Genomic DNA, 26,131 nt, shown 5'->3' on the forward strand with positions numbered 1-26,131 from the left:
TTACTTAGGTTTAGTTAATAGTGTAGTGTAGATTTGTCCTCTCTCTATTTCAAAAGTGACTTGGAAACCTCTGTCTCACTAAAAGTCAATGGGTGTCAGGCTCCTGTGTCACTTAGGCACTTTTGAAAATTTTACCCATCATGCCTAATTTTCCTTTTATCTGCAATTAATATGATGTAGAGTTTTTTGTCAGCAAAAATGTCCTGTGCATTCACACATTTAAATTTCAGGAATTTGTATCTCAGTGTGCTTACTTTCCTAAGCATAAATAACTTTTGATTTAGAAGTTCAATGCTTGAAAGTTGAAAATGGTGATTAACAGCTTTTTCCTTATCTTACTTAAACAGGGAGTTCATCAAAGGCAGTCAGTTTCAAAAATACTTTTATTTGTTTGCCACCTTAAATAAGGATAATGATTTCCTCCAGATCTCTGTACAGCTAAGCAAAGATGCATTTATTTAATCATGACAATACACTTTAGATACGTGTTTATAGATGTATCATTACTTGAAATCATTTGAAGGGCTCTAGTCCTCACATTCCACTTTTCCAGTGATATAGTACTTATTTACTTACCTCACAGAGCTGTTGTAAAGATAAGTTAGTTGGTGTTTATGCAGCACTTGGAAGACTTAGTCGAATATAAATTCTAAATATTAGTTGTTGTGCTAGGCTGAAAACTAGAAGCTGCATGGATTTGCATGCTCAGAGCTTACTGATAGTGTTAAATATAGATATGACAGACTCACATATGAATTATTCATATAATAACTTCTCTCCTTATTTTTATTTGGGGGTCAGAGAGAGAGAATTAACATAACCACCCTTAGTGGACTTTTTAGGAAAGGGGTAGGGACTATCTTTTGGCTTATTTCAGAGATGGATCTAAATGAGTCCAGAGGGAGTCTAAGTTGTTTTAATGTAAACCTTCTTCTAGTGCCAGTTTAGACCTTCTCTACACACTCTACTCCTGGGGAATTTTGCGTCACTGCATGTGTGCAGAATTCATGTCCCCCGGAGATTTCTTTGCTTCCCTGAAGAAAAATGACTTTTGACGGGAAAGCAAAGGGAAGCTGCAAGAGTATTCATGAGCCCCTCCCCGGCAGCACAGGCAGGTTGGCTCCTGTGCCTAGAGCAACCAGTAGAGATGTAAATCACCGCCGGGAGGTGGTGGGCTGGGCAGTCATGCAAGTGAGAGGGAGAGAGAGAGAGGGAGACAATCTGTCCCTCTCGCTCGCTACTGGAGAAAGCTTGGTGTGGAGGGGCAGGGCTTCAGGGTGTTTCTGAGAAGGTAGACATGGAGGAGGCTCTGTCCCCTCAGGCAGAGCAGAACCCAGCAGCCTGCCCACTTAGTGAATTGTTCCCATTGTCTTTGTAAATTCCTGCAGGAGTATAAAACAGGTGTAATTGTTTTAAGACTCCTTTACATTGCCAGAGGGGTGTAAAGGATGGTATGGCCTTATAAATGCTTATGGTGTTTTCATGATTAGAACTCGTCTAAATTTTTGGACTGAAAAAAATTCCTATCAAAATATGCTCCATGAACTGTTTGCTACTGACCTTTCTGGAGATGGTCAGTAGCCAATATAGATTGTGAGTTTGATTCCCCAGCCCTCACTTGCTCTTCAGTTGTTATGGTATAACACTGAGCATATGGCTGCATATATTTGTTGATTAATAACTAGAAATAAAGGGTCAAACCTAGCTACGTTACTATTAGGCAAGGGGGTTTGGGGATTTCCTCCAATGCTCCCCACTTGCATTTTCCATCCATTGTATTGTGCTTTAAAGTAGTTGAATAATTACTCCAAATAATTGAAACCAGAGTGATTATATTGCATTATTTTATCAAATAAAATTTGCATAATTTTAACCTATTGTGCACAGAATTTTTAATTTTTTTGGTGCAAAATGTTTAAATTTTTGGTGCAGAATTCCCCTAGAGTAACACTCATCCAGACTCATTTAGACTCTCACCTAGTGTTGTAGTTTACAATGGTTTCTTACATATCACTGCTAAATTTGGGCTACTGAGTCTATAAGGATGTAGATGCCTACCTTACCTACATTTACATAATTTCACACATACTTCCATCTCTTTGGTTAATACCCTAGCTTCAAGTCTCTCAGAGACTGATGAGTACATGTGGTAAAAATGTTTAATTTACACATGATGGGTGAAATTCTTGCTGCATATAAGTCAATGGCAGATCTCCCAATAATTTCAGTTAGGCCAGGATTTCTCCCCATCTTTGAATTTAGCCTGTTATCTTCTGGGAAGTGGATTCTGTTGTCACCTTAAACGTGTCCAGCATTTCAGATTGTATTGCTCTTCTATTCTTGGATTTTATGTTGGTAGTGACACTGAAAGAAGGACTTGAGAGGCCAATATCCTGATACTCATAATCCATTATACTGATATCCCAGTCTTCATCTATACTTTGTCCTTTCAATTTAATATCTTTTTAAAGGTGGATAAGAGTTTTACAGATGGAGAATCTCTGGGTCACAGGGAGGGTCAGTGACTTGTCTGCCGTCACATAGGACTGGACACATCAATTGTTATTCTGAAACAATACTGTATTCCAGTAAAGCATGTCAGCTGTTTAGATGTCACCTACCCATCTGCATTTCTCTGTGACAAAAGGAAACTTTTAGTGGCTTTCATAAATATTAATAAGGTGATGGCTTTGAAGGCATTAGTAATAGAAAATCACAATGTTCAATTATCTTTATTATCCTTTTCAGAACTTTTTAGTGTGAGAAGTCTCAAGTTATTTTATTTTATTTTACTCACTTTTCATGTTTAAATTACCTTGACATTATACTAACATAACGTCAATTAAAAGCTAACTGCGCATATTAAGAAGAATTAGAGTCAAAGCCATTGATAATGTACAATAATGGTAATGTAAAATATGAGCCATACCAACTATGTTATGCATTGCATACCATTAAGTTTTGTAATATTTCCTGTAACTGGATATACTGTCATAGTGGAGAAAAGACAAGTAAGGTCTTAACTGTATATTGGGTCTTTGCTTTCAAGGGAAAAAATGATTCCACTTTCTACATGTGAAATGTATTAAGTTCAAGCTTGTGGCTAGAAAAGGCACTATACACTCCCTCTCCCCAAGTCCCCAGTTCAGAAAGGTTCTTAAACACATCTAGGCATGTAAATAGTCCCATTGACTTTATTTGGGGCTCAAGGTGGCACAGCCAGGCTATCTGCATTAAGCAGTGTTGTAACCCAATGCATCTCTGGCCAGTACAGCCATTTCCACTGCTAGTAGCTGCCTTGCTGTCTGCCTCTTGTCTCTTCTTTGGGAATCTCATTTCAGAGCAGAGGTGACCTCGTGGGCTGCTCACCTAGTGACACTAACAGCAACAAGACTTCCTACTTCAAAACAGACTTAAGTCTCAATTGAATTGTGGAGACAGACCATGGAAGGAGTCTCATGCTCTCAGGGGAACACAGTCCCAGTGTGGTGATGTGGGAAGAAGTGGGAGAGGAGAAAAGTTGGAGGAGGAGAGAAATGCACTGAAGAAGGCTAAGGAGAAAATGGGAGGATGATATGTTTCATAGTTTCTCAAGGGATCATTTAGTCTGACCCCCTGAATATCACAAACAGTTGAATTTCATTCAGATATCTCTATATTAAGTCCAAAGACTTTAGTTAGACTAAAGCATTTCAGACCTCAGGAAACTGAACTGTGAGTCACAGGCAAAAGAACAGGAAGGCCAAGGTGCCTCCAATGCCTGAGACCACGGTTCCCTCTAAGCTGTGTGTGTGTGCGCACGCACAATGATCCTAAACCCCGTGCACACGGCGAAACACTGCTCACACAAAAAATTGCACAGAAGCACAAAATTTTGCCCAGAAGAATTTTTTTGTGCACACAGCTTGTCAAAAATTAGAGTCAACGTTGCCTGAGAACCCTGCAGTGGCAGGGAACTGATTAGAAGAGATTAGCCCAGATGATCCCAGCAGACGACCCATGCCTATGCTACAGCGGAAGGTAAACACCACTTCCGCCTCCAAGTTTCCTGCCAGTCTGACCTAGGGGAAAATTTCTTCCCAATTAGAGCTGGCCAAAACTCAGGATTACAGGGGTAGTCCAATGTGGTGTTGCCCAGAGTCGCAGATTCTGGAAGCCCATTCTTGGTCCTCCAGGATCCTGGCTCTACAGCAGAGAGCTTGGAAGCCCTAACAGCCCTAGCTTGAGCCAGGGTTTTTTCCAAGGAGCCTGGAAGTTCAGAGATCCCTGGCTTGAGCATGCCAGTTCTGGCCCAGAACTGTAGACCCTGGAAATCCAGAATCCCCAACAGCCCGACAGACAGGGTCTGTCTGTTCTCTGCAAAAAGGGGTCCAAGAAAGCCCTGCCTGTGATTTGTTGAAAGTTTACTAGACATTTTGGGCTCACCAAACTGGGATTTTCTGAAAAAACAAAGTCAGATCAGAGTTTTGTTGGAAAATTTCCAAACAGCTCTCTTCCCGACCCTAGATTTGGCAATCAGTATAAACTCTGAGCATGTGAGCAAAACACATCAGCCAGGCATCTAGAAACAGAGTGTTGGTCCACACTATCTGGTATCCCTTATTCAGCTGTTGCCAACCTGATACTTCAGAGGAGGTAAAAAAAAAATATCCCTATGGTGGTAGGGTTTGAAGCTCAAACCTTTACGTAGGTGAGTAGTCCTTACTTCCCCAAAATGTTCACTGAACTTAAGCATCAGAGACAGAGTGCTGTTTTCAGTCTAGAAATGTTAGAAGAAATACAGATGCACATGTGCCTACACACACGTGTATATATGTGTATAAATCACTGAAACTGAAGAATGAAGACGTTTGGAGATGTGCTTGTGAGTAGGAGACAGCCAGGGAAGACTTGTGTTTCTGGATGAAATTCCTGCTAATTGAAGTGAGTGGCAAAACTCCTATTGACTTCAGTAGTCACATTTTTAGCCTCTGCGTTTGAGATAACTGTTCTGGGTGGTTGTTCTTTTTTGGGGGGTGCTGGTTAGGGGTTTCTAACAAGTTGGTGCTGGCTATTTGGCACATTTTGTTATGTTTGTGTGATTATCTGGTGAGAAAGATGACAGTAGATTTAGGACTCAGTGATTTTGTTGGATATTTATTGATATTTTGAGAGAATGTAATTGGACATACTTGTACTTCTACTACAGGACTCCAGGTAAATACCAGGGAGGAACCCCTCCTCTTTGTTTGCTGAAAATGTAGCATAACTAAGTTTGTTTGGCATGAATAAATATAAAATATCTGTCTACATCTGAGTGCAGTCACAGAATCCACAGGCCTTACCTGAAGTGAAAAAAAAATCCAGACACTGGCCTTTAACAAAATATTTTAGATGGAAAAAAGTCTAATGAAATGGACAAGGTTATTCTTTAACTTGATGGCATCTGTTTAGCATTCTCTCAATGACAGTAGAGCAGAATTATTTGTTGAAAACTGTTCTGCCAAAAGCTGAAGCAGCAGATGCAAAAATGTCTACTGTCTAAGATCTAGTAAAACTAGTAGTGGAAAGACTGCACAGCAGCACTGGAGACCTGCTCCGAGGAATTGTTATTCTTCACTTCCCAGGAGATGATGGCAGTGTTTCTGGAAATGGGTGATCCTTAATATAGGACAGCATAATTTATGTGTTCTTATACTTTTTCTTTGTCTCTTCAAGATAAATAAACAAACTCATCCATTAAAAACTCGTTTGTTTCTCCTCATGTTAAAAAATCATGGCATCTAGTGCACGAAAGTGGCTCTGGGGCTTCTGATGTCCCCTTAGTAGTTCAGAGAGACTACTGTTTGTGCATTGTCTGACTGGGGCAGATTTGTCCTGTCTGACAAAGCCCCAATGGCTCACAGGGGGCACATGGAATGGTTTTTAGCTCTGGAAATCATTTAGGGCTCTAAATACAAACACCTGGAAGCAATGAAAGCACCTCCATGTCCTAGTCTTCATTGATGTTTTTATTTACTAATGTTTCTCTTAGTCTTGGGACATGTGGCTTTCAAAAAGTCTCTCTCTGCCTTGGGTGAGACTTGGAAGACTGGTGGACCTCCAGATTCATGCCAAGCTCCCCAAAATCTTTTTGGGGCCTTTGGATGTGGGTTAAGGTGCCTTCTCTTGGGACTTGTTTTCGTCCTACTGCTACTTGGTGTTCATCTCACATATTCATCAACAGCTCTCCAATGGGCCTCAAGTCCTCTGCAAAAGCCAATTACAGTTAAACTGTTCCAGGCTGCTTCTCAGGAACGGTCCTAGCTCAAACCTGGGGTACTGCTTGCATGTCCCCTTGCTATAATGGTTCTGCAGGCATGTAGGAGAAGAAGAAGGCACTTGCCAGAAAATTACTCACTGAATTTTTCAGAGTCCCCCTCTTCTATTCTGAATCTTTCCCTTCCTCCCCACAGTATATGTCTTAAATTGAATATTTTTGTGAATTTTTTTCCTTGGACCAGCCTGAGTAGTTTTGGGGGAGAGTCATCCGCCTATTATCCTCTTTCAACATTCTTTGCTCTCTCTGCTTCTTGATAGATGCTGTTATTGTTCTAGTCATGCTAATTTCTGCAGCACTTCTGGAGAAAAGGAGGAACTCTGACAGAGCTAATAACTGATAAATTGTTACTGTTATTTTTCATTCCTTCTAACTCTGAAGGCAAAACAGGGGGACTTTATGTTTGGATTACATCAAGTTGGCTATTGATTCTATTAATTTTACAGTGCCTAGAATTTTTATACTTCCTTGCCAGTCTCCATTATGGACTTTCACATTTTGATTCCTATCTCAGTAAGTTACTGGGAGATAGAGCAAGCTTAGTAAGCATAATGGAATATGCATAAGGATTAGAATTTTCTCTTGTGCATATGTTTTTAGATAACTTATTTTATTCCATTGTTTTGCATCTAAGATCTATAATGTAGGATACATAATGTATGAAGTCCTTTAGAAATACATTCATTCATTCTTCCTGTGATTGCAAACTTCTGCTTCATGGTCTGTTTTCCCATTAACAATGCATAGGAATAACCATTTTTTATAAAGCTGTTTGTAGTTCAGTTCTCATTTTGCCAACTGTGCAATGTTACATACTGCTGTCCATGTTCAAGGCACAAAATAATAACAGTAGTTAGCATTTATATGGCATATCAGGTATAGTGTTATCTTGACCATAGAGCCATACTGCTCCTTTTAACAAATATTACAGTTTTTGTTATTCATGAAAAAATGAGACTTTTTAAATTAAAAGAAATTTTATATTGAATTAATATATTCTCTATTTAAAAGACAGAAGAATGTTTCATAGAAGAATCAGTTCTCTATTAAGAAAAACCCACAAGTTTTCTGAGTAAGGAACATACTCCACTTTTGAGTTTGTACAGCACCTAACACAATGGGGAACTAATCCTTACAGGAATGTTTGAGTGCTGTTACAAAGTAAATATTTAATAATAATAATAATTAATTTAAAATGAGGCTGCGGAAAACATTTATGGTATTAGTTATGTGTTTTTGTTAAATTTGTTAAAGCAGGAAAATATTTAAAAGATGGTATCCTAGACACCTAAGGATTGTAGAGCACTAAACTATACAACAGTAATAAAAATATGCAAGAGAGACCAGTGTTATGTTGTCACAAATAAAAAATTTAAAATAATTGTTTTGACAAGTTAGTGACCATCTGGAAATGTCATGGCCATGATGATGCTACATAGAATGGATACATGGGACTTCAAAGCAAGGATGAGGATAGATTTCAGACACTCCTACTGGAGCTGGGCAATTTTTTCTTTTTTGATGAATATTATATTTGATAAAAAATGCTGTTTCAGTTAACGCAAAACTATTAATAATTTGGTATGAATTTGCTGAATAGTTTAAACATTTTTTTTTGGAACCCAATGCCATTTGCCAATGAGGAGGGGAAGACTGCTGTATAACCATTAGCCCAGTGGTTAGGGTGGTCATCTCAGAGAACCAAGTTCCAACTTTCCTGCTCCAAAGATTATTTAAATGTTATAGAACAGCTTCAACAGGAGCAACCAGCCCCAGAATATCCCATAGTCCAGTGGTTAGAGTATTCTTCTGAAAGGTGGGAGAGCCAGTTTAAATCCCTTTTCTACATCAGGCAGAGAGAAAAATGGAACCCTGGCCTCCTACATCACAGATGAGTGCCCTAACTGGTGCGGCCCCCACCAGCTCATTTTTGTGGCTCTAGCTAGCACTGAAAGAAATATTTAATTTGCTGTAGCAAAATTTCAATCAGTTCTTTTTGATTCTCCAGAAAAAAAATCAGAATGTTCAGTTTTGGCTTGACCCTTCCCCATTTTTTTTAAATTGCCAGTAAATAAAAAAATTCAGCTATTCACCCAGCTCTAATTCTTACTTCAAAAACTGTAACACTTGAACTCAAAGAGACTCCATAATCTGTTACCAATGAAGGGCCTAAAATAATTTAGGTTTCTGATTCCATCCACTTGTGGGCAGTAGTAAACATGTACAACAACTGTATTCTAAGTTTTTCTGTGGTCACAATGGTGGAGAATGGAAGGAAAAAATATGACTTCACAAGGGATTGCTGAAAGGTCTGCATACAAGAGGAAAAAGACATATAACAGAAATTGAAAATCAGGGCATTAACTTAAGAAGAATATACAGTCAATTAATGTTTGTAAGGGAAATGTAAAGTCATAAAGAAAGTAGGAGTTAATGTCAATTTAAAGGGTTTGTATGTATATGTCAGAGGTAAAAGAAGATTAGAGGAAAATAAGTCAATTTATAAATGAGGCAGAGTATATTAATGACTCAAAACCAGCTGAGTTAAAGAACTTCTGAAAATCTGGACAAATAAAGAAAAGAAGTTTGGGCAATTAGGAGACAAGGAAGACCGTGTACAATATTTGTTGGTAAAGAGGAGGTTAGGGAATGGTTGAACACGCATACAAAAGGCAGTCCAGATACAATGTATCCTAGGGTATTAAGGGAATTATTGTCAATTACCCTTCCATAAGTCTAGCTACTATCACTCTAAAATAAAGGAACAAATATGATAAGGGGTGGGAAAGTGAAGAGGACATGGGAACCATAATTAACATGAAGAAAAGGAGTACTTGTGGCACCTTAGAGACTAACCAATTTATTTGAGCATAAGCTTTCGTGAGCTACAGCTCACTTCATCGGGTACTCCTTTTCTTTTTGCGAATACAGACTAACACGGCTGTTACTCTGAAACCTATAATTAACATGATGACAAAACTGAACACCTTTTAAAGAGAGTTAGAAACACAGAGTCAGATTTTTAATGGTATGTACCTGCCTAAAGATGCAGATAGGCACGTAATATAATTTTCAGAAGTACCCAGGCTCCTATCTCCGATTGATTTAAAGGAGATTTAGGTGCTCAACTCCCTTTGATTTGAATGAGGTTTAGATGCCGAAGCACTTTTGAAAATCCCAATAGGCACTGATCTATATCTTTAGGCATGTAGATACCATTAAAAATCTGTTCCTAGGTCCCAATCCTGCATGGAGTTATGCATGCTTAGCTTTCCACACTGAGCAATTCTGGGAAAGTCCATGGAACTACTTGCTGTGCATAAAGTTAACCGTATGTGTAAATCTTTGCAGGATCTGGGCTTTAGTGACTACAAAGATGGTGATATATGTTATACATTATAGTGTTCATAAGGCACATGATTCCATGTCCTAGGAAATCCTGTTTCCAATTGTCATATCAGCTTGGTTAGGAGCACTACCAAAGGGACTGAAAATTGACCTCAGGACCATAAACAATGTATCAAGACAGCAATGTATCATGGTGTTCCAACATATTTGACAGCATAATGAAGGAATGAAGTTAGGACTGGTCTTATTTTACATCTTCATTATGATCTAAAAAGGGAATAAGTGTCTTGCTAAAGACATCTGCAGATATTAGTAAACTATGAGGAGTTGCAAATATAGTTGAATACAGAGAACTAATACAGAGGGACTCCAAGGGCCAAATCCTCCGATTGGCTCCAGCAGCTTTGCACTGCTCTGTTGACACACAATAGCCATAAACTCACCGCAGTTGGCCACTTGAGAGAAGTTTACAGCATTGCTGGAGCTGTGCAAAGCAGTGAGAGCATGAATGATTATAACTTGTAAACATCTTGGAAAAATACAAAGTGAATGCACCTGGAGAAAATAATCCAAAATTCAGAAGGGGAGGAACCGGGGAAGGAGAAATGTCAAAAGAAGTCCTAGCGCTAATAAGAGATGGCAAGTTAGGAAACAGTTTCTGATGCAATACAGCAGCAAAAATAAATTTAAAAGATCCTTGCAGTTTTGATCTGTTACACAGAAATATCACATCATGGAGTAGAAAGGTAAGTCCCTGGCTGCTGCTGTGGTGTGATCACAAATAGAGTGTTGCTTTCAGGTATGTGTACATTTTATTATTAGGAAGATATTGACTAACTAGAGGAAAGCAACAAAATTGATGAAGAGCAGCACTGTTCCTAGAAGAAAGCTGCATATCTTCCTTACTCTTGGCAAGTACATTGTATGTGCATAGGTTTCAGAGTAACAGCCATGTTAGTCTGTATTCGCAAAAAGAAAAGGAGTACTTGTGGCACCGTAGAGACTAACCAATTTATTTGAGCATAAGCTTTCGTGAGCTACAGCTCACTTCATCGGATACATACTGTGGAAAGTGTAGAAGATCTTTTTATATACACACAAAGCATGAAAAAATACCTCCTCCCACCCCACTCTCCTGCTGGTAATAGCTTATCTAAAGTGACCACTCTCTTTACAATGTGTATGATAATCAAGGTGGGCCATTTCCAGCACAAATCCAGGGTTTAACAAGAACGTCTTGGGGGCGGGGGGGCGTAGGAAAAAACAAGGGGAAATAGGTTACCTTGCATAATGACTTAGCCACTCCCAGTCTCTATAAAATCCTACTCTTTTGGTGACTCCTTCCACTAGGTGTGGCTGTTTCTATATTCTGATCTGTTTCTTGCTACTAAAGAGCAGGTATCAGAGAAGCTGGCATAGAGGCTGCCTCCACTCTACACGTTTACCCTCTGGTGCATTCCGGGTACAACTGGACTAACTATATATTCTGTACAATATATCCTATGAATTTGACATTTTTCCTATGTGTGAACTACCCAAGAACTGATTATGATTTTAAAGAATATCTGTGTTTGCTTTTCATAAATGTCTGAATGGATCTTTCACAAATCGTACCAAGTAATCTTTCAAGTAATCTGCATTTGTAATTAAGTATTTGGTTTTGTGCCCCAGGAAGTCTGTTACTTGGTTTGATTTCAGTTCCTTATCCTAAATAGAATTGGTCAGAAGAACTTTGACAGAACAGTTTTCCAGGAAAATTGGTGTTCTATCAAAACCAAAACACTTTAGAAATGATGTTGATTTTCCTGGAATTATGTTTTGCAAGAAAGCAAAGTAAAAAAAAGAAAAAGTTCGGAGAGGGTCAAAACATTCTGTTTCAATATTTTTGGAATGAAATATTTCAATTTTTCCTTTTAAAATGACTTTTTGTTTTGATATTTTTAATTTTCTGTTATCATATATATTATAATAAAAATAATATATTTTACATATAATAAAAAAAATAATATATATATAAAATATATTTTAATATATAATACAAATAATATATATATAATATATTATAATAAAAAGTCAAAATTAAAATTAAATATTTTTACTGATTTTATACTCTTTTTTTAAAAAAAAATTCTTTAATGGAGCATGTCAAAATGTACATGTTTCATTCCAAATCAGAATGAAAATAAATTTTGAAATCTCAAAATTCTCTGTGAAACAAAATTTCCATTCTCTGCCCAGCTCTTATCCTATCTATCGAGTAGTTGGCTAAAAGATTCCAATTTGGGTTATACATAGGCTGAATATAAGGAGGAAAATTCATGAGAGGGAATGTGGTAGAGTTTGATTGGCCACAACATTAGAAAAAGTACAGTAGAGAACAATCTTCAGTTGCGGGGGAGATTGACAGAGAGATGTGATAGGTCTTTCCCATCTCTAATTTATATAATTGTATATAGTAATGGTGAGCGTGGTGAAATGGTGTTCTGCTCAAGAGATACTGAGGTTGTGTTAGTTGGTGGGTAAAGCAGGGACTAGAAGTCAGAAGATCTAGGTTCTATTCCAGTGTAAATTTGTGATCTTCATGTCTCTGCATCGTACCTAAGTTTCTTTATCTTTAAATCATGAATATTACCCTCTTTTGAAAAGTGACTATTTCATCTGAAAATTTATAAAAACAATGGGTAAAAAAATTTAAAGCATCAAAGTCCCATTTTCAAAGTCAATGGGATTCGGGCTACTAACTGTCTCAGGGCTTGTCTACACAAACAGTTAGTCTGTGGCAAGCAGGGCTGTGAATCTACCCTGTGCTTGCCTGCCATATATGATATACTTTGATATACTCTCACAGTTTGTTAGTGTGGTTTGATCTACTCTGCTTTGAAACAGGAATGGGCTAAAGTGCTTTAACTAACTGTTGGTGCTGCATAAGCCGGATTCACATGGACAGTTAGACTGTGCTAGTCTAGTGTGGGGTAGATGCACACCTCAGCTTGCCGCAAATTAAATAATGTTCATGTAGAAAAATCCTAAGTGACTTTTGAAAATGGGACTCAGGCTCTTAAGTCACTTAGGCAATTTTGAAAATAGTATCTTACACACAGTATTATTTATTGCTGAAGGACACAATGCTCCAAAGAAAGATCATTTGTTGAAAGATCTCACACTGGCTTCAGATTATCACGACCACTATGTAGTAGCCTGGTCACTGTTTGGTTTCAGGAACAGGACAGCTCCACATTTGCTGTTTAAAGTCATCAAAATAAAATGGGTTGCATTAAAGTTAGTGTTGTCCATATTCAGGCTCCAAATAAAGATTTCAATAAAATAATGATTCAATTCAAATAAATTACACTGAGCCACATTTAGTGACCTTTTCAATTTCCAATTACAAAGCTGTCCATTCCTACAGTGTTTTCATTTACTTTTCTTATTCTTTGCTTCTGTTGATTTGTCAATCAATTAAAAGGGCTGTTGTTTCAGGCAATAAATTAACTATAATGTTTACCAGGTTTCATTCATCCTCTTCGCACACGTTCTTTTGTTGAGGGTAGATTTGTACATTTAAACTGACAGAGTCAAGCTCCCCCGATGTGTCTAACTGAGATTCTATTAAAAATCCACTCTCGCCTTCCCTCCCCTCATCTCACTCAAAGTAATCAAATCCAAATCAGCAGCTACATTTAGAATTCTGTGGAGCTCGTTTGAGCCAGGCCAGAAATGAATGCATACTGGTCTGGCTACAAGAGAAAAAGCCCATCTGAATCAATTGTAGGACCATGCTTCCAAATTTATTTTAAAGTAATCTCTTGACAAAGCAAGATTTATTTTAGTGCTTCAAATATTAAATATTCATTTTTGGTGACTTACAAAATTTGAGTTAAAGTACATAACTGCAGTAAAATATGCATGGCATTATTGTAATCCATTCTGTCCTAAAGCAGAAAAAGTTTCTACAACTGGTTTCAGAGTAGCAGCCGTGTTAGTCTGTATTCGCAAAAAGAAAAGGAGTACTAGTGGCACCTTAGAGACTAACCAATTTATTTGAGCATAAGCTTTCGTGAGCTACGGCTCACCATACTACACCATACTGAATAATGGAAATCTCTGATTTCAGATTGACTTTAAAAGTACAAACTGTAGTCAAAAGATTCCTTCAAAATGCTAGGTTTCAGAGTAACAGCCGTGTTAGTCTGTATTCGCAAAAAGAAAAGGAGTACTTGTGGCACCTTAGAGACTAACCAATTTATTAGAGCATAAGCTTTCGTGAGCTACAGCTCACTTCCTCAGATGCATATCGTGGAAACTGCAGCAGGCTTTATATATACACAGAGAATATGAAACAATACCTATTCCCACCCCACTGTCCTGCTGGTAATAGCTTATCTAAAGTGATTTCCAGCACAAATCCAGGTTTTCTCACCCTCCACCCCCCCACACAAATTCACTCTCCTGCTGGTGATAGCCCATCCAAAGTGACAACTCTTTACACAATGTGCATGACAATCAAGCTGGGCTATTTCCTGCATAAATCCAGGTTCTCACATCCCCCCCACCCCCATACACACACAAACTCACTCTCCTGCTGGTAATAGCTCATCCAAACTGACCACTCTTCAAGTTAAAATCCAAGTTAAACCAGAACATCTGGGGGGGGGGGGGTAGGAAAAAACAAGAGGAAACAGGCTACCTTGCATAATGACTTAGCCACTCCAAGTCTCTATTTAAGCCTAAATTAATAGTATCCAATTTGCAAATGAATTCCAATTCAGCAGTTTCTCGCTGGAGTCTGGATTTGAAGTTTTTTTGTTTTAAGATAGCGACCTTCATGTCTGTGATCGCGTGACCAGAGAGATTGAAGTGTTCTCTGACTGGTTTATGAATGTTATAATTCTTGACATCTGATTTGTGTCCATTTATTCTTTTACGTAGAGACTGTCCAGTTTGACCAATGTACATGGCAGAGGGGCATTGCTGGCACATGATGGCATATATCACATTGGTGGATGTGCAGGTGAACGAGCCTCTGATAGTGTGGCTGATGTGGCTTCAAAATGCTGATATTGTAATGAGAAAATGCTTTGTTCAGTGAGATTTCTTTCTTTGTGAACAGACACTGTAGCTACTGAAATGCATAGTTAAGCTACCAGAGGTTTCTAAATGAAGAAAAACATATAATTATCTTTCCACATAGGGAGTGTTTAATTGGCCCTCAATTTGTGCTAAAAAACAAAACAAAACAATACAACACACCAACAGCCACAAAAATGAGCATATTTATTCCTTCAGAATAAAGAGCCATATCCTCAGCTAGTATAAATCAGCATAGTTCCACTGAAGTGAATAGTGCTACACTGATTTCCAGCTGAGGATCTGACCCCATATGCCACAGTAATGTAGGAACAGAAGATCTTCCATACCTGATCACACCATTCATCCATCAAATCTAATATCTTAGCTCCAGCAATGCCCATCAATTAATAATTGAGAGGAAGATGAACCTCCATCAGCTCACTTCATCATTCCACTGAATGCATCCGATGAAGTGAGCTGTAGCTCATAAAAGCTTATGCTCAAATAAATTGGTTAGTCTCTAAGGTGCCACTAGTACTCCTTTTCTTTTTGTACAACTGATGAAGGAAAATGGCAGGCATGAGTGTCATCAGCTTTTCTGGCATGGATTATGCACACCTAAATTTTGCTGTAGACCAGGGATTGGCAACCTTTGGCATGCGGCCAGTCAGGGAAATCCGCTGGCGGGGCAGGATGATTTGTTTATTTGCAACGTCCGCAGGTTCGACTGATCGCAGCTCCCACTGGCCGCGGCTCACTGGTCCAGGCCAATGGGGGGCTGCAGGAAGCAGTGTGGGCTGAGGGATATGCTGGCCACCGCTTCTCGCAGCCCCCATTGGTCTGGAATGGCAAACCACAGCCAGTGGGAGCTGCAATCAGCCAAACCTGCAGACGCTGCAGGTAAACAAACCATCCCAGCCCACCAGCAGATTTCCCAAACGGGCCGCGTGCCAAAGGTTGCTGATCCCTGCTATACACCAATTGCACTCATTTCCCCCCTTCACTTAAAAAAAAGTTTCTATTACTGTATTTTGGGCAAAAGTTCTGGATAACCGTAAAATGCTGTAATCTAAAATGAGGATATTCAAATCTCATGTTTCAGGGCATAAATTGATTACTTGCCAGGGTAAGGAAGGAATTTCTTTCCCAACAATTTGCATGGGGATGGAGGTTCATCTTCCTCTCAATTATTAATTGATGGGCATTGCTGGAGCTAAGATATTAGATTTGACGGATGAATGGTGTGATCAGGTATGGAAGATCTTCTGTTCCTACATTACTGTGGCATATGGGGCCAGATCCTCAGCTGGAAATCAGTGTAGCACTATTCACTTCAGTGGAACTATGCTGATTTATACTAGCTGAGGATATGGCTCTTTATTCTGAAGGAATAAATATGCTCATTTTTGTGGCTGTTGGTGTGTTGTATTGTTTTGTTTTGTTTTTTAGCACAAATCCAGGGCCAATTAAACACTCCCTATGTGGAATGATAATTATATGTTTTTCTTCATTTAGAAACCTCTGGTAGCTTAACTATGCATTTCAGTAGCTACCGTGTCTGATCACAAAGAAAGAAATCTCACTGAACAAAGCATTTTCTTATTACAATATCAGCATTTTGAAGGAATCTTTTGACTACAGTTTGTACTTTTAAAAAGAAAAGGAGGACTTGTGGCACCTTAGAGACTAACCAATTTATTAGAGCATAAGCTTTCGTGAGCTACAGCTCACTTCCTCAGATGCATATCGTGGAGACTGCAGCAGGCTTTATATATACACAGAGAATATGAAACAATACCTATTCCCACCCTGCATATCGTGGAGACTGCAGCAGGCTTTATATATACACAGAGATGCATCTGAGGAAGTGAGCTGTAGCTCACGAAAGCTTATGCTCTAATAAATTGGTTAGTCTCTAAGGTGCCACAAGTCCTCCTTTTCTTTTTGCGAATACAGACTAACACGGCTGCTACTCTGAAACCTGTACTTTTAAAGTCAATCTGAAATCAGAGATTTCCATTATTCAGTATGGTGTATTAGGTGGAATGGGAAAAGTCTAAAAGGAAAACAATGGAGCATTAAGTATTTTGTCTCAGTGCTTACTTTAATTCTTTTTTTTTCTGTTTTCCATTGCAAATTTTCTTTTATCGTAAAACCACATTCCTCATATGGTACTTTGCTCTTCACACTCTGACACTTCTTTACATGTAGGTAGCTACTGGAAACTTATTACCAGAGTCATGGAGTGGTGTCTCTCAGGTATGAAATGAATACATGAAGATTCTTGGAATTTTTAGCTACCTTGTTAATCCATTCTGTCTTTGTAATAATTTGGGAGACTTCAACACCTGAAAGGAAGTCCTCCCACTTTTGCTTTTTTAAACAGTTCTTCTAGAAGCCCAGCTTTTTTGAAAAATGAATGATCATTTCTAAAGTTGTGCCATGGAGACTCAAGTAAGATCTTGTTTTTGAAGAGCTTTAGGCAAAATACAATGCCCGTAATATGCATGTATTATCTATGTATGCAGAGCAATACAATGTGTATGCATGTATTCTTCGTATCAATGAAATGGCAAGCTGCAGTGCCATCAGAAAGTAATAACCACAGAGGAGTCAGTCCCGGTATGTAAGCATGGTGAAATGAACAAAATGCCAGCTGATGTAGCTTTAGATAATTTTGTTTAATTAAATGAATGATCACGTGTTTTGAATTTGTGGCTTTTTAAAGTTTGTGGATATACTCTCCCTCTGAGATGCTCATCTAGCACTCAGAGTGAAGTGAATGCACGCAAAGTGCTGCTAATTGCTTACATTGCCAAGCTTTCCCATATGCTTTGCCCTGTGGTACAAAGACAGTGAAGAGGTAATGTTTTCAGTCCTGAAGGGGGTTTTAAACACTGTGACTAACAACTTCTTTTGTATTCTACCACCAAACCATCACAACATATCCAATTTTCACTTCTTCCTGCCCTCCCCCCGGGAAAGCTCTCACTATGCCTGAGTGAATAGCATAGACTCCATTCCAGAAGCTGCTGGAATTTGCAATCACTTCACATCACATCATCGTTCTGTTAAATGAATTCAGTCTTCATGACTGTTCCTTTTGGAGAAATCCTCCTTCCTCACCTCTTGTTGCAACAGCAGAGTAAAACCATATATATTGTGCTCTAGGAAATATATACTTTAAGTATTTTAAAGGAGTCTATATCAAATGCTTCAGAACATAAAAGTATAGAAATTGCAAAAGTCAGGTGTGACAGATGCCTATTTCTCAATTCTCACAGTGTGCCTGGGAGACTCATGATTTTTGAGTCATGGAGTCTAAAGATGACAAAATCCTTCTAGGCCAAAATCCTGCCAGAACTGGATTGCTCGCATATTGTACATTTGCCCTATTGTAGTTTAATGCCCAATGCTTTAGCTTCCATTGCTTCCCTGTGCCTTCTGCTGCTGTTGGGAACTTTTCCTGATATTCTGCTACATTTTTTTTCTTAATTTCATCTAACTGCTGTAGTTAATACTCTCTTTTTCTATGCTAAACATTTCCTCTAAGTTTTGTAGCTAAATAGCTGGGACTTAGCCAGATATGATTAGGCCAAGATTTTTAAAAATGGTGGCCTACAGTTGAGCACCTAAGTCCACATGGCTGCATGCAGAGGGCTCTACTGGATCCAGGAAAGTTTTCAAGTAGGGTCATCTGCACGCAGAAGACTCCAATAACTATGGCTCAAGGGGAGTGTGGTGTGTCCCCTGGGGGGAAAAATCAAACCGCCCCTATTTGTTAAAATAGGCAGTTTTATCTGATACCATAGAGATAATACTATGCTCCACATTGAGAAGAATGTGCTTTCTGCAGGTGAATCATAACAGCCAGAAGTACAGCCTTACAATAATTCTTCAGCTTTAGTTTCTGAATTTTTCCATGCATTCAAGACATGCATTTTTCAGTAATGCGACTGAAACCAAACATCACAATGAGGATATCTATTGGGATTACCATTAGGGAAATAGATTTGCTACCATTAGAAGCCTTCTCCTAGCTAATGAGAAAAAGGAAGTTTAGGTGAATCTCTCTAGAGAAAACCTTTGAGAAATAAATTGGAAAACAATTTCACAATTAGGAGGCAGAAATTACCATGTACAATTTAGCTGCTGGCATTTTACTTGTTCCTGGATTTGGAAATAAAATACGGTATATAAGCATTTTTTTCTATCTTTTTCTTTTCGGAAGGAGAATTCTCAGGATGATGATGATGAGCACAGGCTTTGGGATTGTGAATATGAGACAGATAATAAAATATACAAAATGAAGGGTAAGAACAAAAGAACTAGTAGAAAGAAGAATGAGGCATGAAAAGAATACTCATTTCCCCAACACTTTTATTAGTGCTCCAGAGTAGGGGAGAAAGTTTCAAGGAAGATCAACACAGTTGCCAACTTTCACACAGTAAATAAGCACCCCGACTTTCACAATAAGCCAAAAATCAAGCTAATCCCATTTCAAAACAAGACCAAAACAAGTCAATCTCTCAGAACCCCAACAATCTATTTGACTAAATCCCCCCGGCATGCAGTCTGTGACTGTGGTGGACCTGCTGTGCATCCCTGACTCTCTCCCCACCCTTGTCCCTGCTTGCTGGGAACCCATCAAAAAAAAGAAGCAACGAGCTGCAACAAGCTACAAGCCAAACAAGCAACAAGCTACAAGCCAAAAACTAGCCAACAAGCAACTCACAAGCCAATTAAGTCAAAAACAAGCCCAATTTCTGTGTTTTTTTGCGGGTTTCGCATGTATGAAGATCAAGGCACAAGCAGCAACCAAGGCAGAAGTAAATGCAACATGTTTAAATCATTCCTGAGGCAGGCAATCAAAAGCAATAGGATTTGTTATTCAGTGATAGATAATTTGCAGCACCAATAGCCAGCCAGTAACATCCACTGTACTCCTGTCTTCTAAACTTCCTGTAATCCAATAAGAACAGCCTTTGATGATAAGCTACCCTGTCCATTTTTGTAGGATAGGTACCTTCAAATTTTCATAGCAAGACAGAGTGGAAACAGACCAATGGACACACAGTGGCCAATGCTATTTGCTTTAGTGGGCATTCTGAACTCCAAACAATACACATAATTCTACACCACTATTCCATGGGTTAACTTTATCTCTTAATCTTGGCTGCAGAATTATTTGTATCCTGAAGCATTTGATAGAATTTTAAGAGTTGAGTTACTTTTTGACCATGAATACGCACTGAGCAGACATCTTCATCGAGCTGACCATACTAACTCCAATCTATTTTTCTATCTATCTCAGAAATTGCCAATGGCTGCCTCCAGCAATGATTAGAGAATTCAAAATGTAATGAAAAAAAATTACACATGATTGTAAGAGATTCTTATCTTGTGCTATAAACAAAATGTTCCTTTAACTTTAGTAATATTAATTTAACTAGATTGGTATTGAGTCAGCAGTGGCTTACTGAGCAGGATGATTACCATTATCCAGAAAGCCTTTGACAAGGTCCCTCACCAAAGGCTCTTACATAAATTAAGTTGTCATTGGATAAGAGGGAAGATCCTTTCATGGATTGAGAACTAGTTAAAAGACAGGGAACAAAGGGAAGGAACAAATGGTAAATTTTCAGAATGGAGAGGGGTAACTAGTGGTGTTCCCCAAGGGTCAATCCTAGGACCAATCCTATTCAACCTATTCATAAATGATCTGGAGAAATGATCTGGATAAACAGTGAAGTGGCAAAGTTTGCAGATGATACTAAACTGTTCAAGATAGTTAAGACCAAAACAGACTGTGAAGAACTTCAAAAAGATCTCACAAAACTAAGTGATTGGGCAACAAAATGGCAAATGAAATTTAATGTGGATAATGTAAAGTAATGCACATTGGAAAAAATAACCCCAATTATACATACAATATGATGGGGGCTAATTTAGCTACAACTAATCAGGAGAAAGATCTTGGAGTCATTGTGGATAGTTCTCTGAAGACGTCCACACAGTGTGCAGCAGCAGTCAAAAAAAGCAAACAGGATGTTAGGAATCATTAAAAAAGGGATAGAGAATAAGATGGAGAATATTTTATTGCCCTTATATAAATCCATGGTACACCCACATTTTGAATACTGCGTATAGATGTGGTCCCTGCATCTCAAAAAAGATATACTGGCATTAGAAAATGTTCAGAAAAGGTCAACTACAATGATTAGGGATTTGGAACAGGTCCCATATGAGGAGAGATTAAAGAGGCTAGGACTTTTCAGCTTGGAAAAGAGGAGACTAAGGGGAGATATGATAGAGGTATATAAAATCATGAGTGGTGTGGAGAAACTGAATAAGGAAAAGTTATTTACTTGTTCCCATAATATAAGAACTAGGGGCCACCAAATGAAATTAATGGGCAGCAGGTTTGTCAAGGTTCCTCCCCCACTCTGAACTCTAGGGTACAGATGTGGGGACCTGCATGAAAAACCTCCTAAGCTTATCTTTACCAGCTTAGGTCAAAACTTCCCCAAGGTACAAAATATTACCCCCGTTATCCTTGGACTGGCCGCTACCACCACCAAACTAATACTGGTTACTGGGGAAGAGCTGTTTGGACGCGTCCTTCCCCCCAAAATACTTCCCAAAACCTTGCACCCCACTTCCTGGACAAGGTTTGGTAAAAAGCCTCACCAATTTGCCTAGGTGACTACAGACCCAGACCCTTGGATCTTAAGAACAATGAACAATCCTCCCAACACTTGCACACCCCCCCTTTCCTGGGAAATGTTGGATAAAAAGCCTCACCAATTTGCATAGGTGACCACAGACCCCCTTGGATCTGAGAACAATGAAAAAGCATTCAGTGTTTTACAAGAAGACTTTTAATAAAAAATAGAAGTAAATAGAAATAAAGAAATCCCCCCTGTAAAATCAGGATGGTAGATATCTTACAGGGTAATTAGATTCAAAAACATAGAGAACCCCTCTAGGCAAAACCTTAAGTTACAAAAAAGATACATAGACAGAAATAGTTATTCTATTCAGCACAATTCTTTTCTCAGCCATTTAAAGAAATCATAATCTAACACATACCTAGCTAGATTACTTACTAAAAGTTCTAAGACTCCATTCCTGTTCTGTCCCCGGCCAAGACGACTACAGACAGACACAGACCCTTTGTTTCTCTCCCTCCTCCCAGCTTTTGAAAGTATCTTGTCTCCCCATTGGTCATTTTGGTCAGGTGCCAGCGAGGTTACCTTTAGCTTCTTAACCCTTTACAGGTGAGAGGAGCTTTCCCCTGGCCAGGAGGGATTTCAAAGGGGTTTACCCTTCCCTTTATATTTATGACAAGGTTTAAAACAAATAAAAGGATGTTCTTCTTCACTCAGCATAGAGTCAACCTGTGGAACTCCTTGCCTGAAGAGGTTGTGAAGGCTAGGACTATAACAGTGTTTAAAAGAGAACTGGATAAATTCATGGAGGTTAAGTCCATTAATGGCTATTAGCCAGGATGCGTAAGGAATGGTGTCCCTAGCCTCTGTTTGTCAGAGGGTGGAGATGGATGGCAGGAGAGAGATCACTAGATCATTACTTGTTAGGTTCACTCCCTCTGGGGACCTGGCATTGGCCACTGTTGGTAGACAGTATATTGGGCTGGATGGACCTTTGTTCTGACCCAGTATGGCCATTCTTATGTTCTTATAATTGTCTGATTGTTTCTTGTAGAAGATAGATAACTAGTAAATGGGTGTTATCAGCATATATTGGCATATTATGAAGGTGTCGGTAAGAGCGACATAGTGGAGACTGAGTTGAGTTTTGCACTGAAAGCAGGAATTTAATCACTTTATGTATGAAGAATGCAGCCTATCCACCCAAAAATTAAAGCACTTACTCTTTGAGTACAGAATGAGTTTTCTGAAAACTTACAGGTAAATTTGTTAATGAAATTGATTTATAGGACCCATTTTAAAATTAATGTTAAGAAATGTAGCACTCTGTGCCCAGACATTTTTTTGGTCCGAATGATCTCAGCTCAGGCATTAACTTGAGTATATATGGTACAGCGAATAATTTTTTGGTAAGAAATGTTGAAGGTTAGTAGTCATTTTCCCCATCATACTTCAATATTGAAAGTTTCTCCTTCGGTAAAGGTGGAAGAATAATAATCTCCTTTGGAAAAATTCAAGAAGCATTACCCTCTTTCCAAATGGTGAATATCTCCCAGTGTTCTCAATGAGACTGAGGCCATGGGCTGCCCTTAACAAAGATATGCACTACCTTTATTCACTTTCTTGAGGCTAATAGGGGCTGCAGGAAGCGGCACGGGTCGAGGGATGTGCTGGCCGCCCTTCCTGCAGCCCCCATTAGCCTGGAGCAGCGAACCACGGCCAGTGGGAGCCACGATTGGCAGATCCTGCGATGCGGTATGTAAACAAACCAGCCTGGCGAGCCAGGGACTTTCCCTGAACAAGCAGTGGACCAGAGTTGAGAACCACTGAGCTAGATTAATGTAGAAGGACAGTCTATAGGAATAAGGTTCCAAGTTGGAAATGATTTAGTGGCTTATTTTATTTCTTTCTTTGTGTCCTCATCATAGACTTAAGGGAAGGAAGGGAAGAAAGAAGGCCTATACATTTTTGAAGACTTTTAGGGGGAATTAAATATCTCTTAGGGTTGGGGATAAATATTGGGAAAACAGACTGAAATAAAAAAAAGTAGTTTTATTTACAGATACTAGTAAAAGTACAAAAAAAAATAGACAACATAATAGTGTTTTCAGTTCTGAGACCATTTGATTTTAAAACACATTTTAGAATTTCCTAAAATTTCTCTATCATTTGACCAAGTTTCCTGCAGATTTTTAATGGACCTAATATAATAAGTTATTTGGGTTTTTTGCGGATACTAATGTTGGCTTCTCCTCTTCTATTAAAGGATATAGAACATTATAAAGACAACAAGCTGCCATATTATAAAAAAGTGAGTACAGAAGCATTTTATCAGTGCAATACATTCTAAATTGAGATTGCCAAATATTATTTAAGAGAACATCCCTTTGCTTTCATTTTCTCCTCATAAATAATCTTAAAAGATAAGTGGTGTTATTTTCCCTGTTCTATATTAATTCAGACTTTGCTTTACATTGTTTTTGGTGTCTCATCCACTAAACCAGAGTCCTTCTTAATAATTTACAGTTTGAAATCTTTACTAATTCATCTGTCCAACCTAATTTCTGTCTGTTTCACAGTTAGCATTTGGATTCTTACCTCATATCAAATCTGCTAAATGAGGGTTGCCCTTTGCCCAGAAGTTGTTTCTCCAGCTCAGTTTTGCAGAGAAGAGACCTGGTGTTTGCAAGGGGACAATCAAAATAAATATATCCCATTTTCTTCCTGAATGTTTCTCAACCTTAGTTATATTTATAACCAAATAAAATAAAAAATGGAATCTAAAGATGAGCATTCCATGATTTTTTTCTTAATTAATCAAGACTTTCTTCTATGAAAAAATGGGCTGTCTAGAAACGTACAATAAGAATATTAAATGTCTGCAAATCCAAATGCTTCAGATGAAGAATGAAATTAGCCACTTCTTGCAAACACCTACCTGTGTTTGTATGCATTATTTAAAAATCTTGGCATATTGCACATTTAATAGAGATCACAGGAAAATAACCCCACCTTTATGCCAGTGAATATTGAGTGGATTTGCAGCCAATTGTTTGAAAGATTCAACCGCAGGTAAATAAGACAGAAGCAAAATCCTGGCTCCTACCCCAAACTGAAGGATTGGAAGCTGTGTGATTAAGCATGTGCATGTATATACAGTGTGAGGGAGAATACATGATAGTGTGGTATAAAGCTTTAATCATGGTGAGTATAGAATGAGAACACAACTTGTTCTTGGCAAAGACAGCAAAAATTACAGAAGTTATCCAAGCAAGTGCCATGAAGCATTCATATCAGGTCACTCTTTCATGTAATTTGACTATGTCACAAAGCCTCTATGGGGAAAAAAAAATCAGGGAGTTAAAAAAATATTTTGGGACTATTTTTATCCTTCTTTCTTTGTAAAATCACATTTCCCTATTACCATATGTCAACCTATGCAGAACCGCAAACACAGAAAATATATAACGGATACATTTTTTAATCCTGTCAAAACTTGGCTTTGTTTTGGAATCATGGACTATAGGAATATGGAGTATTTCATACTTTCCAAGTTTCCCCTGATGGTTTGTGCCAGAATCATTCTAAATTAATAATCTTTAATTATTAAAGAAAAACTCAAATATTCCAACTCTGAGTATAGTCCAATAACAATATAAAATAATCATTCTGAGTAATAAAAGTATGCAAATTCCACCTTCAACATTGCCCATATGCACATAGAAGCACACAAAATCCTGCCCTCAGCATTGGAAAATATAAGTATTCCAGCAATTTGTACTGCCAAAATTCACACTGGATTATTCAATTAGTCACTTTCCAGCATTACCAAGGTATACAAAAAATATTGGCCTAATAAACCTCACCAAGTCCACAAATCAGCTTGAGATGATAGTGTTACCTTGTTTTTAAGCATTGGGCCTGTTGCCAGTAGCTATCCCATTGTCAGTTACTGCAGGAAGAATACCATTTATATAAATCTATAAACCTGCAGTGGTCATATTCCTACTCAAATTCATTACAGGAATTTTCGTAGACTATTATTGCTGTTCTGTTTGTGCCAATCTGGAGAAGACCATTTCCTCTGTGCCAAATGCATTCCTTTTCCCAAACACATCCCCTTTCCATTCTACTCTCTTAATTGCAATGATGGGAAGAATAAGGAGGAGTAAGAACATGGTCATCAAACTAGTGTAGGATGTGGAGTTTTCTTTACACACCTGCTATGTCAGCCTGTACTGCTCTGTGGTACAGTTCTTCTACTCTCCCACTTAATCATTGTGAAATCCTGTAAAGGATCAGCCAGTGAATGGGTGGGGTATAATACTGATAAATGGATCAAAAGAATGTCTGGGAAATTTACTGATTCAAACAAGTTCTCAGCATCAATAATTGGCTGTACGAGTAATTTGAGTGAGAAAGAGATTATCTAAATTGACATATATGTTGTCAGCAAGGGTTTTGGTAGGTTTTGAAGGGATAACATTTGAAATTTCTGGGCTATGGTTAAATAAAACAACAACATTTTGTAAAATCTTATTAAGTTAGATGGCCAGCTAAGACTACTAGCCTGTTCTGGGCAAATACTCATTCAAGATTCAAATATAATGAAAAATAAAAATGATTGAGAAGTCATGGTTTCCTGAACTCACAATAAATCTTACTTCTCTTAAGCTGTTCAAGTTCTGGAAAGTCAATAAAAATGTAGTTATAGCAGCATAAAATTGTGAAGATCTTGTTTTGT

At 38.3% G+C, this 26,131-nt stretch overlaps 1 protein-coding gene across 4 annotated transcripts in view; it reads left to right on the forward strand.

The window, feature by feature from the left end:
* MGAT4C (MGAT4 family member C) overlaps positions 1–26,131 on the forward strand; it is a 683,798-nt gene that overhangs the window by 488,585 nt on the left and 169,082 nt on the right. Inside the window, exon 4 of one of the 4 annotated variants that reach the window (XM_084637898.1) lies at positions 23,654–23,698. The exons of the other annotated variants lie outside the window; for them this stretch is intronic. The gene's annotated coding sequence lies outside the window, so the exon portion shown is untranslated. The remainder of the gene's footprint in view (positions 1–23,653; positions 23,699–26,131) is intronic. 4 annotated transcript variants of the gene reach the window in all.

Source organism: Lepidochelys olivacea (assembly GCF_965140295.1).
Source record: "Lepidochelys olivacea isolate rLepOli2 genome assembly, chromosome: 1".
NCBI lineage: Eukaryota > Metazoa > Chordata > Testudines > Cheloniidae > Lepidochelys > Lepidochelys olivacea.